The 12768-nt window shown below is 39.0% G+C and overlaps 1 non-coding gene across 1 annotated transcript; it reads left to right on the top strand.

The window, feature by feature from the left end:
- The first annotated feature begins 12344 nt into the window (after positions 1-12344).
- On the top strand, positions 12345-12452 carry LOC130971078 (small nucleolar RNA R71). Its single transcript, XR_009082312.1, has one exon. It is a non-coding gene; the product is annotated as a small nucleolar RNA R71 (small nucleolar RNA).
- The last annotated feature ends 316 nt before the right edge of the window (positions 12453-12768 follow it).

Here is a 12768-nt window from a genome sequence, read left to right as displayed (position 1 = left end):
TACACGATGCATGGTTGATCGCCTGACAACCGAGTGCTCGCCTGACAAACGAGCCAGCCATTCCGTGAGATCAGAGTCTTCGTGGTATAGGCGAGAACTGATGGCGGCATTCAAGAGAATCCGGAAGGTCTAACCTTGTCTGTGGTATTCTGAGTAGGATTCAATGATTGAATGACTGTGACGTGCTTCAAACTCCTAGCAGGCGGGGCGTTAGTGACAGACGCAAAAGGATCGATGGATTCTATTCCGGCCTGACCGAGAACCGACAGCTGATTAGCCATATGCTGTGACAGAGCATAGGAACATTTTCACTGAGAGGATGGGAGGTAGCCACTGACAACGGTGAAACCCTTGCATAAGCTTGCCATGGAAAGGAGTAAGAAGGATTGGATGAAGACAGTAGGAAAGCAGAGAGACGGAAGGGAAGGCATCTTCATATGCTTATCTGAAGCTCTCACCAATGATATACATAAGTATCTCTATCTTTATCTTTATGCTTTATTAGTTTATCACTATACCCATTTGAGTCTGCCTGACTGAGATCTACAAGGTGACCATAGCTTGCTTCATAGCAACAATCTCCGTGGGATCGACCCTTACTCACGTAAGGTATTACTTGGACGACCCAGTGCACTTGCTGGTTAGTTGTGCGAAGTTGTGTTTATGCCATGGTATTGAGCACCAAGTCTTTGGAGCCATTACTAGGGATTATTTGAGTTGTAGTGATCACAATTTCGCCCATCAGATATAAAGAGGAAAGTAAGGCTGTTTTCAAATAAAAGGTTAAAAATCTGAAGCCTCCTCTTCCAAGATTTTCAAACCAAAATTTTTTAGCAAACTTCAAAAATCAGTTAGCAAGAACCATTGTTACAAGGGTAATAGAAAAGGTCATGATCCTCAACAATGCTTCATCTTTCTAAGGTCTTTTGGTAATGATAATAAATTATATAAAGTTGTTCATGATTTTAATGCTCTTGGGCAACTAAGAAGATTTCACATGAAAGGATCCAAATGGATTTGGATACCTAAGGTTAGTTAAAGAACATCCAGGTTTGCCTTACATCCAAGAAGAAATTGGACATGTGGTATCTTGATAGTGGATGTTCAAGGCATATGATCAGAAAGGATACTTTCTTTATTAAACTCAACAAGAATGGTGGAGGATTTATCACTTTCAGAGATAATGGTAAAGATAAAATAATTGTCATTGGTAAGGTTGGCAAAGATTTTTCTACTTGCATTAATAGTGTCTTTTTGGTAGATGGGTTAAAGCATAATCTATTGAGCATAAGTCAATTGTGTGACCTTGGAGATGCTATAACCTTTAGAAAACTAGATTGTAGGGTCATAAATGAGAAAACATGGGCTGTTCTATTTGTTGCAAAAAGAAGTGACAATGTTTATGGCTCACACTAAATGATCTTAAAGTTCAAAATGTGACTTATTTCTCTTCAATGGAATCTGAAAAATAGATGTGGCATAAGAGATTAGGACATGCTAGCATGTTCCAAATCTCTAAGCTTATTAAAAAGGGCTTAGTAAGAGGTCTTCCTAATATTAAATTTGATAAGGATATCACTTGTGATGCTTGTTAAATGGGTAAACAAACAAAAACCTCTTTTAAACCCAAGGAAGATGTCTCTACTAAGAAACCATTGGAGTTGTTGCATCTTGATCTGTTTGGACCAATTAGGACTCAAAGTCTTCGAAGAAAAAGTTATGGCATGGTTATTGTGGATGACTGCACTAGGTTTGGTTGGGTGTTCTTTCTAGCTCATAAACATGAAGCTTTTTCTGTTTTTGAAAAATTTAGCAAGAAGATTCAAAATGAAAAGAGTTTAAAAATTATTTCAATTAGAAGTGATCATGGCAAAGAATTTGAAAATCAACACTTTGAATCTTTTTGTGATGAACTAGGCATATCACACAACTTCTCATGTCCTAGAACACCGCAATAAAATGGTGTTGTGAAAAGAAAAAATAGAAGTTTACAAGAAATGGATAGAGCTATGTTGTGTGAATATGAGGTTCCCAAATTTTTATGGGCTGAAGCTGTGAATACAGTTTGTTATGTTTTAAATCAAACCCTCATAAGAAAGTTTTTGAAGAAAACTCCTTATGAACTTTGGAAATGACATCCACCTAACCTTAATTACTTTCGTGTGTTTGGTTGTAAGTGTTTTATACTGAATATCAAAGAAAATTCGGGAAAATTCAATCCTAAAACACATGAAGCATCTTTCTTGGTTATTCCACTAATAGCAAGGCTTATAGAGTATATAATAAGAGCTCCAAAATTGTTGAGGAGACCATACATGTCACATTCTGTGAGTCTAACTCTGATCCTAGTGTTTGTATTGATGATAGTCCAGGTTTTGAAGCTGAACTAACCAAGATCACTAAGTCTGATCCTCAAAATTCAAGTTCTCAAGAAACTGCACCAGCTAGCAGTGAAAATCTCAATTCTACAGGAGACAATTTAGAATTATCTCCTGTCGCAGCAGAAAATCCTGATGCAGAAGCAAGTGTGGATCAAGAGGAAACAGAATTCTCTACCCAGACAAGAAGGAGATTTTTGAAAAACTATCCTGAAGAATTCATTATAGGCGATCCCTTCAAAGGAATATCCACTAGATCATCTTTGAAAAGAGCTTAATCCAACAACTTAGCTCTTATATCAAAGATTGAACCTCAAAATATCTAAGAAGCTCTTGCTAATCCATCTTGGGTATTAGCTATGGAGGAGGAATTGCAGCAGTTTGAGAAGAATCAAGTCTGGACCTTAGTGCCTCACTCAATTAGAAAGAAAATCACTGGTACGAAATAGATTTTCAGAATAAGTTGGGTAAAGATAGAACCATTGTCCGAAACAAAGCAAGATTGGTTGCTCAAGACTATGATCAAGAGGAAGGGATTGACTTCGATGAATGTTTTGCACCTGTAGCTCGAATGGAAGCCATTAGATTGCTCTTAGCATATGCAGCTCATTGCGGCTTCAAGCTCTTCCAAATGAACGTAAAGTGTGCATTCCTCAATGGTATCATAGATAGAGAGGTCTATGTGGCTCAACCTCCTGGGTTTGAAAACAAAACCTTTTCTAACTATGTTTTCAAATTAGCTAAAGCCTTATATGGTTTAAGACAAGCTCCTAGAGCTTGGTATGAGAGGATTAGCTCATTTTTATTGAAAAATAATTTTCAAAGAGGAGCCACTGACACCACTATGCTTATTAAGAATTACAATGATCATTTTATTCTTATGCAAGTTTGTGTTGATGATATCATTTTTAGTTCAGCTGATGAGGCTTTGTGTGCAGATTTTGCTAAGCTAATGACAAGTGAATTTCATATGAGCATGATACAAGAATTAACGTTCTTCTTAGGCTTGCAAATCAAGCAAACGGCTGAAGCCATCTTTGTTCATCAAGAAAAATATGCTAAAGAACTTGTTAAGAAGTTTGGGCTAGAATGTGCCAAGCCAATGGGAACCTCCATACATCCTAACATCAAGCTTGACAAGGATGAACAAGCTAGAGATGTTGATAAGACACGTTACAGAGGGATGATTGGTTCTTTGATGTATCTAACCTCTTCAAGGCTTGATATCATTCAAAGTGTTGGTGTGTGCTCAAGATTTCAATCAAAGCCTAAGGAATCTCATCTCTCATCAGTCAAGAGGATCATTTGATATGTGCTTGGTACCACTAATTATGGTTTATGGTATCCCAAAACTGATTCTTTTCAATTAGTGGGTTATTGTGATACATATTTTGCTGGGGACAGAATTGATAGAAGAAGCACAAGTGGCATGTGTTTCTTCCTTGGCAAATCTCTCAATGTATGGTCAAGCAAGAAGCAAGCAACAGTGGCACTATCCACTACCAAAGCTGAGTATATTGCTGCCTCTTCTTGTTGCTCTCAATTATTATGGTTGAAAACACAGTTAGCTGATTATAAACTGCAAGTATCTAATATTCCATTATTTTGTGACAATATGAGTCCTATCAATATTTCAAAAAATCCTGTTATGCACTCAAAATCAAAGCATATTGAAGTTAGATTTCATTTTATAAGAGAGCATGTGCAAAATGGAAATTTAGATATTCAGTTTGTGAAATCAGAAGATCAACTAGTTGATATTTTCACTAAACCTCTTATTGAAGAGAGATTCTGCAAGTTGCACATTGCATTGGGCATTATTGATTCATCTATTGTTCTTAAATCTTGCTAATGTTATGCTTCGGTGGTTTTTATTTCACAGGTCGATATGAGACTATTTTTGACAGATGATGAGTGGCTTCATTAATTTGATTTGTTGCTATTTGGACTCGTTAGAGGTTTATCAGATTTGGTGGGCTTAGGGTATTTGCTTGTCTACTCTCAGATGGGCTACTTGTATCTAAAAGTGTTGGGCCTACTTTGGCCTTGGATTTTAAAACAATTGTTTTTCATTTTAACTTGGACTTATATTTTTGTTTTCAATAATTATTTTTTTCATTTTATGAAACAAGGTTAATTTGGATCCAGTTGTAAAATTCAATATTTTTCAAAATTTTCATTTTTCAACTCAATTTCAAGCTGATACCATTGCACTACTTTAGGTTTATATCAAGTCACCACTTCATGTACCGTCTCACACACACTTCTCTCCATTTCTTTACCCAACTCTTCACATTCTGAATCTGACTTGTGTTCTATAATGGTTCCTGAATCTAATTCTTCCAAGATCAGAACTTCAACTGGAATTGTGAAAGATATGTTTCAAGAGTTTATGAACTTGTTTGATCTTCTTATTAATTTTGGGACTAGAAAAAAAGGCTAACTGTATGGCTGAATCTGCTTTCAAGAACACCAAAGGCCGCATTCACATCCTCCAGAACTTTGCTAAAGACATTGAAGTTGATTCCATTATCTCTGAAAAATGAGGATGATGAAGTCTCGACCAACTCTATCTCTGATGCCTAAATTATTTCATCTTTGATCTACACACTTTCAACTTTTCTCTAATTTCATTTAGTAACTTTCTTAGACTTGTTTTATTTTGCTTGTGTTGGATAGCTATAAACAGTTTACTTACTTCATTTTGACTGCTACTTATGGTTGCTACTGCGGTAACTCTAACACTTTTATACAGGTTTTCTAGTTTTTTCCTCCTTGATGACAAAAGGGGGAAAAAAGAAAAGAAAAGAAAAGAAAAGAGATCATTGATGTTTAATGATTATGCTATGTTGTTATCTTTTAAAATCAACTTTGCATGATAGGCATTATGCGTTCTTTGTTAATCTACTGCTACATCTTTTGTGTGATGGTACTTGTGTTAAATGATCATATGTTTTGTACTATTATTGTTGTATTGTATTGCTTTGGTATTGGTCTTATTGGTTTCTTTAAGATATCTCCATTTCAAAAGTAAGCCATGATTAAAGGGGAGAAATGCTAACATTAAGGGGGAGCACTACACATTTCAAATGTCATTAAAGAGAAGTGCTCTCAACTCATTTAAATTAATTTTAAATTCAATTATCCTCTTTTATCATGTTTGTCATCAAGGGGGAGATTGTTGAGCTTAGTTTGATTTTGGGTTTTATATATTTGATGACAAATATAATTTGGGGTAAAAGCCCAAGTTGGTGTAATGTGTGTGCTAACTGTTACAGGCCCACTTGTATGATTACTTCAGCCCAAACTAGTGTTGCTTTAGCAACTTAATGAATTACAGCTTTAACACTTAACTCTAATACTTGCTAATTAAGCAACAAGTCAGGACATGAGCCTAGAGAGAGAGCTCCGAATGCTAGTGGAAAAGGGAGGACATCTGTCAACAATATGGGACAGCTGTAACACCAAGATAAAAACAAGGACAACTGGGGTCACTCTCATTACAAGGACATCAACAAAAGCACAATTCAGAATGTGGGAGAGCAAAACACAAACTTGCAAGAATAGCAAAAGTAGTGGTGTAGCTCCTCGGACAGCAGGGGTAATGGAGCAGAAGATAAAAAGGAATCCATGCCAAGGAAGAAAGCAAATCAAAGGACAACAGAGGTGGTGGAGTAATTCCTCGACAAGTAGTGATAGTGGAGCAGAATGGAACAAGGACTGCATGTCCTCAGAGATAGCTCCAACGGGTAGCTGAGACAAGGAAATAGAAGAGGCAAATTGGAATGCAAGCTGAAGATATATAAGAGGCCTCACCTCAACATTTGAATACAAGAAAAAGAGAGCAAAAATTCAGAGCATCATATCCTCTCAACCGAGCTGAATTCTTTTTCTTCTACTAGTGCTTCATTTCTGTTTTTCATTGTTATGGTTGTTTTATGTCATCTTTTGTATTGAGAAAAGGCTAAATATGTGAGTTGAAAAAGTCATGAGAGAAGAGGCAATACAGATGCATTAAAAAGCCAAATGAATTCTTTCTGTGAAATTTAGTTTCTGTGAATTAAGGTTTAGTTTCTCTTGCCAAATTGGGATAGCACTTGGTAGTAAATTGAATATGCGGATTTCCCGTGCCAAGTTTGGATAACACTTGGGGTTTCTGAATCAGGCTAGGTTCCCCTTCCAAGTTGGGACAACACTTGGGAAGCTGAGCTTTGGTTAATGATGCACGAAATTGTGATCACTACTTTTCACAACTCAAATAATCCCTAGTAATGGCCCCAAAGACTTGGTGCTCAATACCATGGCATAAACACAACTTCGCACAACTAGCCAGCAAGTGTACTGGGTCGTCCAAGTAATAAACCTTACGCGAGTAAGGGTCGATCCCACGGAGATTGTTGGTATGAAGCAAGCTATGGTCACCTTGTAAATCTTAGTCAGGCAGACTCAAGTGGTTATGGATGATGTATGAATAAAACATAAAGATAAAGATAGATATACTTATGTAATTCATTGGTGAGAACTTCAGATAAGCGAATGGAGATGCTTTGTCCCTTCCGTCTCTCTACTTTCCTACTGTCTTCATCCAATCCTTCTTACTCCTTTCCATGGCAAGCTGTATGTTGGGCATCACCGTTGTCAATGGCTACAATCCCGTCCTCTCAGTGGAAATGTTCAACGCACCCTGTCACGGCACGGCTATCCAGCTGTCGGTTCTCGATCATGTCGGAATAGAATCCAGTGATTCTTTTGCGTCTGTCACTAACGCCCCACAATCGCGAGTTTGAAGCTCGTCACAGTCATTCAATCATTGAATCCTACTCAGAATACCATAGACAAGGTTTAGACCTTCCGGATTCTCTTGAATGCCGCCATCAATTCTAGCTTATACCACGAAGATTCCGATTAAAGAACCCAAGAGATAAACATTAGAGCCTTGTTTGCTTGTAGAACGGAGGTGGTTGTCAGTCACGCGTTCATAAGTGAGAATGATGATGAGCGTCACATAATCATCACATTCATCAAGTTCTTGAGTGTGAATGAATATCTTGGAACAAGAACAAGCTGAATTGAATAGAAGAACAATAGTAATTGCATTAATACTCGAGGTACAGCAGAGCTCCACACCTTAATCTATGGGGTGTAGAAACTCCACCGTTGAAAATACATAAGAACAAGGTCTAGGCATGGCCGTGAGACCAGCCTCCCAATGATCTAAGATAGCATAAGACTAAAGATAGCTACCCAGATGTCAAATACAATAGTAAAAGGTCCTATTTATAGGGAACTAGTAGCTTAAGAATTACAAAGATGAGTAAATGACATAAAAATCCACTTCCGGGCCCACTTGGTGTGTGCTTGGGCTGAGCATTGAAGCATTTTCGTGTAGAGACTCTTCTTGGAGTTAAACGCCAGCTTTTGTGCCAGTTTGGGCGTTTAACTCCCATTCTTGTGCCAGTTCCGGCGTTTAACGCTGGGAATTCTGAAGGTGACTTTGAACGCTGGTTTGGGCCATCAAATCTTGGGCAAAGTATGAAATATCATATAATGCTGGAAAGCCCAGGATGTCTACTTTCCAACGCCATTGAGAGCGCGCCAATTGGGCTTCTGTATCTCCAGAAAATCCACTTTGAGTGCAGGAAGGTCAGAATCCAACAGCATCTGCAGTCCTTTTCAGTGTCTGAATCCGATTTTTGCTCAGGTCCCTCAATTTCAGCCAGAAAATACCTGAAATCACAGAAAAACACACAAACTCATAGTAAAGTCCAGAAAAGTGAATTTTAACTAAAAAATAATAAAAATATACTAAAAACTAACTAAAATATACTAAAAACATACTAAAAACAATGCCAAAAAGCGTACAAATTATCCGCTCATCACAACACCAAACTTAAATTGTTGCTTGTCCCCAAGCAACTGAAAATCAAATAAGATAAAAAGAAGAGAATATGCAATGAATTCCAAAAACATCTATGAAGATCAGTATTAATTAGATGAGCGGGGCTTTAGCTTTTTGCCTCTGAACAGTTTTGGCATCTCACTTTATCCTTTGAAATTCAGAATGATTGGCTTCTATAGGAACTCAGAATCCAGATAGTGTTATTGATTCTCCTAGTTAAGTATGATGATTCTTGAACACAGCTACTTTATGAGTCTTGGCCGTGGCCCAATGCACTCTATCTTCCAGTATTACCACCGGATACATACATGCCACAGACACATAATTGGGTGAACCTTTTCAGATTGTGACTCAGCTTTGCTAGAGTCCCCGATTAGAGGTGTCCAGGGTTCTTAAGCACACTCTTTTTGCCTTGGATCACAACTTTATTTCTTTCTTTTTCTTTCTTTTTCTCTTTCTTTTTTTTCGTTTTTCTCCCCTTTTTTCTCTTTTTTTTTGTATTCACTGCTTTTTCTTGCTTCAAGAATCATTTTTATGATTTTTCAGATCCTCAGTAACATGTCTCCTTTTTCATCATTCTTTCAAGAGCCAACAATTTTAACATTCATGAACAACAAATTCAAAAGACATATGCACTGTTCAAGCATACATTCAGAAAACAAAAGTATTGCCACCACATCAAAATAATTAATCTGTTATAAAATCTGAAAGTCATGCAATTCTTCTCTTTTTCAATTAAGAACATTTTTTATTTAAGAGAGGTGATGGATTCATAGGACATTCATAACTTTAAGGCATAGACACTAAGACACTAATGATCATAAGACACAAACATAGACAAACATAAGCATGAAAATTCGAAAAAAACAAGAAAGTAAAGAACAAGGAGATTAAAGAACGGGTCCACCTTAGTGATGGCGGCTTGTTCTTCCTCTTGAAGATCTTATGGAGTGCTTGAGCTCCTCAATGTCTCTTCCTTGCCTTTGTTGCTCCTCTCTCATGATTCTTTGATCTTCTCTAATTTCATGGAGGAGGATGGAATGTTCTTGGTACTCCACCCTTAGTTGTCCCATGTTGGAACTCAATTCTCCTAGGGAGGTGTTGATTTGCTCCCAATAGTTTTGTGGAGGAAAGTGCATCCCTTGAGGCATCTCAGGGATTTCATGATGAGGAATTTCCTCATGCTTGCTCCATCCTTTTCTTAGTGATGGGCTTGAGGTCATGCCTTCTCAGTTGAACCGGCTTCCCTCTTGAGTTTCTCTTCCATTGAGCGCCCTCTTCACAATTGTTTATGAGGACTTGGTCCAATCTTTGATCAAAGTTGACCCTTTTTAAGTTTGAAAGGGATCTCGGGGATCACCTTCTTCATGGCCACAACTTCATAGAAGTGGTCTTGATGCACCCTTGAGATGAATCTCTCCATCTCCCATGACTCGGAGGTGAAAGCTTTTGCCTTCCCTTTCCTCTTTTTAGAGGTTTCTCCGGCCTTAGGTGCCATAAATGGTTATGGAAAAACAAAAAGCAATGCTTTTACCACACCAAACTTAAAAGGTTTGCTCGTCCTCGAGTAAAAGAAGAAAGAAGAGAGTAGAAGAAGAAGAAATAGAGGAGAGGGAGATGGCTTTGTGGTTCGGCCAAAGGGGGAGAAGTAGTGTTTAGGATGTGTGAAAATGAAGGAGGGAGGATGGGTTTATATAGGGGTGGAGAGGGGGGTAAGGTTCGGTCATGTAAGGGTGGGTGTGGGAGGGAAAGTGGTTTGAATTTGAATGGTGAGGTAGGTGGGGTTTTATGAAGGATGGATGTGAGTGGTGAAGAGAAAGATGGGGTTTGATAGGTGAAGGGTTTTTGAAGAAGATGTGTTGAGGTGATTGGTGAATGGGTGAAGAAGAAGAGAGAGGGTGGTGGGGTAGATGGGGATCCTGTGGGCTCCACAGATCCTGAGGTGTCAAGGAAAATTGAACCCTGCACCAAATGGCGAGCAAAATTGCTCTATGTGCCAATTCTGGCGTTAAACGCCGGGCTGGTGCCCATTTCTGGCGTTTAACGCCAGCTTCTTGCCCTTTTCTGGCGTTTAACGCCAGTCTGGTGCCCCTTTCTGGTGTTAAACGCCCAGAATGGTGCCAGACTGGGCGTTAAACGCCCATTTGCTAACTTCACTGGCATTTAAACGCCAGCGAGTTCTCCTCCAGGGTGTGCTATTTTTCTTTCTATTTTTCATTCTGTTTTTGCTTTTTCAATTGATTTTGTGACTTCTCATGATCATCAACCTACAGAAAACATAAAATAACAAAGGAAAATAGATAAAATATAACATTGGGTTGCCTCCCAACAAGCGCTTCTTTAATGTCAGTAGCTTGACAGAGGGCTCTCATGGAGCCTCACAGATACTCAGAGCAATGTTGGAACCTCCCAACACCAAACTTGGAGTTTGAATGTGGGGGTTCAACACCAAACATAGAATTTGGTTGTGGCCTCCCAACACCAAACTTAGAGTTTGACTGTGGGGGCTCTGTTTGACTCTGTTTTGAAAGAAGCTCTTCATGCTTCCTCTCTATGGTGATAGAGGGATATCCTTGAGCCTTAAACACAAAGGATTTTTCATTCACTTGAATGATCACTTCTCCTCTGTCCACATTAATCACAGCCTTTGCTGTGGCTAGGAAGGGTCTGCCAAGGATGATGGATTCATCCATGCACTTCCCAGTCTCTAGGACTATGAAATCAGCAGGGATGTAATGGTCTTCAACCTTTACCAGAACATCCTCTACAAGTCCATAAGCTTGTTTCTTTGAATTGTCTGCCATCTCTAGTGAGATTCTTGCAGCTTGTACCTCAAAGATCCCTAGCTTCTCCATCACAGAGAGAGGCATGAGGTTTACACTTGACCCTAAGTCACACAGAGCCTTCTTGAAGGTCATGGTGCCTATGGTACAAGGTATTGAAAACTTCCCAGGATCTTGTCTCTTTTGAGGTAATTTCTGCCTAGACAAGTCATCCAGTTCTTTGGTGAGCAAAGGGGGTTCATCCTCCCAAGTCTCATTACCAAATAACTTGTCATTTAGCTTCATGATTGCTCCAAGGTATTTAGCAACTTGCTCTTCAGTGACATACTCATCCTCTTCAGAGGAAGAATACTCATCAGAGCTCATGAATGGCAGAAGTAAATCCAATAGAATCTCTATGGTCTCAGTGTGAGCCTCAGATTCCCATGGTTCCTCATTAGGGAACTCATTGGAGGTTAGTGGACATCCATTGAGGTCTTCCTCAGTGGCGTTCACTGCCTCTTCCTCTTCTCCAAGTTCGGCCATGTTGATGGCATTGCATTCTCCTTTTGGATTTTCTTCTGTATTGCTTGGAAGAGTACTAGGAGGGAGTTCAGTAATTTTCTTACTCAGCTGTCCCACTTGTGCCTCCAAATTCCTAATGGAGGACCTTGTTTCAGTCATGAAACTTTGAGTGGTTTTGATTAGATCAGAGACCATGGTTGCTAAGTCAGAGTGGTTCTGCTTAGAATTCTCTGTCTGTTGCTGAGAAGATGATGGAAAAGGCTTGCCATTGCTAAACATGTTTCTTCCACCATTATTGTTGTTGAAACCTTGTTGAGGTCTCTGTTGATCCTTCCATGAGAAATTTGGATGATTTTTCCATGAAGAATTATAGGTGTTTCCATAGGGTTCTCCCATGTAATTCACCTCTTCCATTGAAGGGTTCTCAGGATCATAAGCTTCTTCTTCAGATGAAGCGTCCTTAGTGCTGCCCGGTGCAGCTTGCATTCCAGACAGACTTTGAGAAATCAAATTGACTTGCTGAGTCAATATCTTGTTCTGAGCCAATATGGCATTCAGAGTATCAATCTCAAGAACTCCTTTCTTCTGATTTGTCCCATTATTCACAGGATTCCTTTCAGAAGTGTACATGAATTGGTTATTTGCAACCATTTCAATGAGCTCTTGAGCTTCTGTAGGCGTCTTCTTCAGATGAAGAGATCCTCCAGCAGAGCTATCCAGAGACATCTTGGATAGTTCAGAGAGACCATCATAGAAAATACCTATGATGCTCCATTCAGAAAGCATGTCAGAGGGGCATTTTCTGATCAATTGCTTGTATCTTTCCCAAGCTTCATAGAGGGATTCTCCTTCCTTCTGTCTGAAGGTTTGGACTTCCACTCTAAGCTTACTCAATTTTTGAGGTGGAAAGAACTTTGCCAAGAAGGCATTGACTAGCTTTTCCCAAGAGTTCAGGCTGTCTTTAGGTTGTAAGACCAACCATATTCTAGCTCTGTCTCTTACAGCAAAAGGGAATGGCATAAGTCTGTAGACCTCAGGGTCAACCCCATTAGTCTTGACAGTGTCACAGATTTGCAAGAACTCAGCTAAAAACTGATGAGGATCTTCCAATGGAAGTCCATGGAACTTGCAATTCCGTTGCATTAGAGAAACTAATTGAGGCTTAAGCTCAAAGTTGTTTGCTCCAATGGCAGGGATAGAGATG

This window comes from Arachis stenosperma, chromosome 3, assembly GCF_014773155.1.
Source record: "Arachis stenosperma cultivar V10309 chromosome 3, arast.V10309.gnm1.PFL2, whole genome shotgun sequence".
In the NCBI taxonomy this organism is placed as follows: Eukaryota; Viridiplantae; Streptophyta; class Magnoliopsida; order Fabales; family Fabaceae; genus Arachis; species Arachis stenosperma.
Note: the sequence above shows the minus strand (reverse complement) of the source record. Positions and strands in the feature narration are given on the sequence as shown.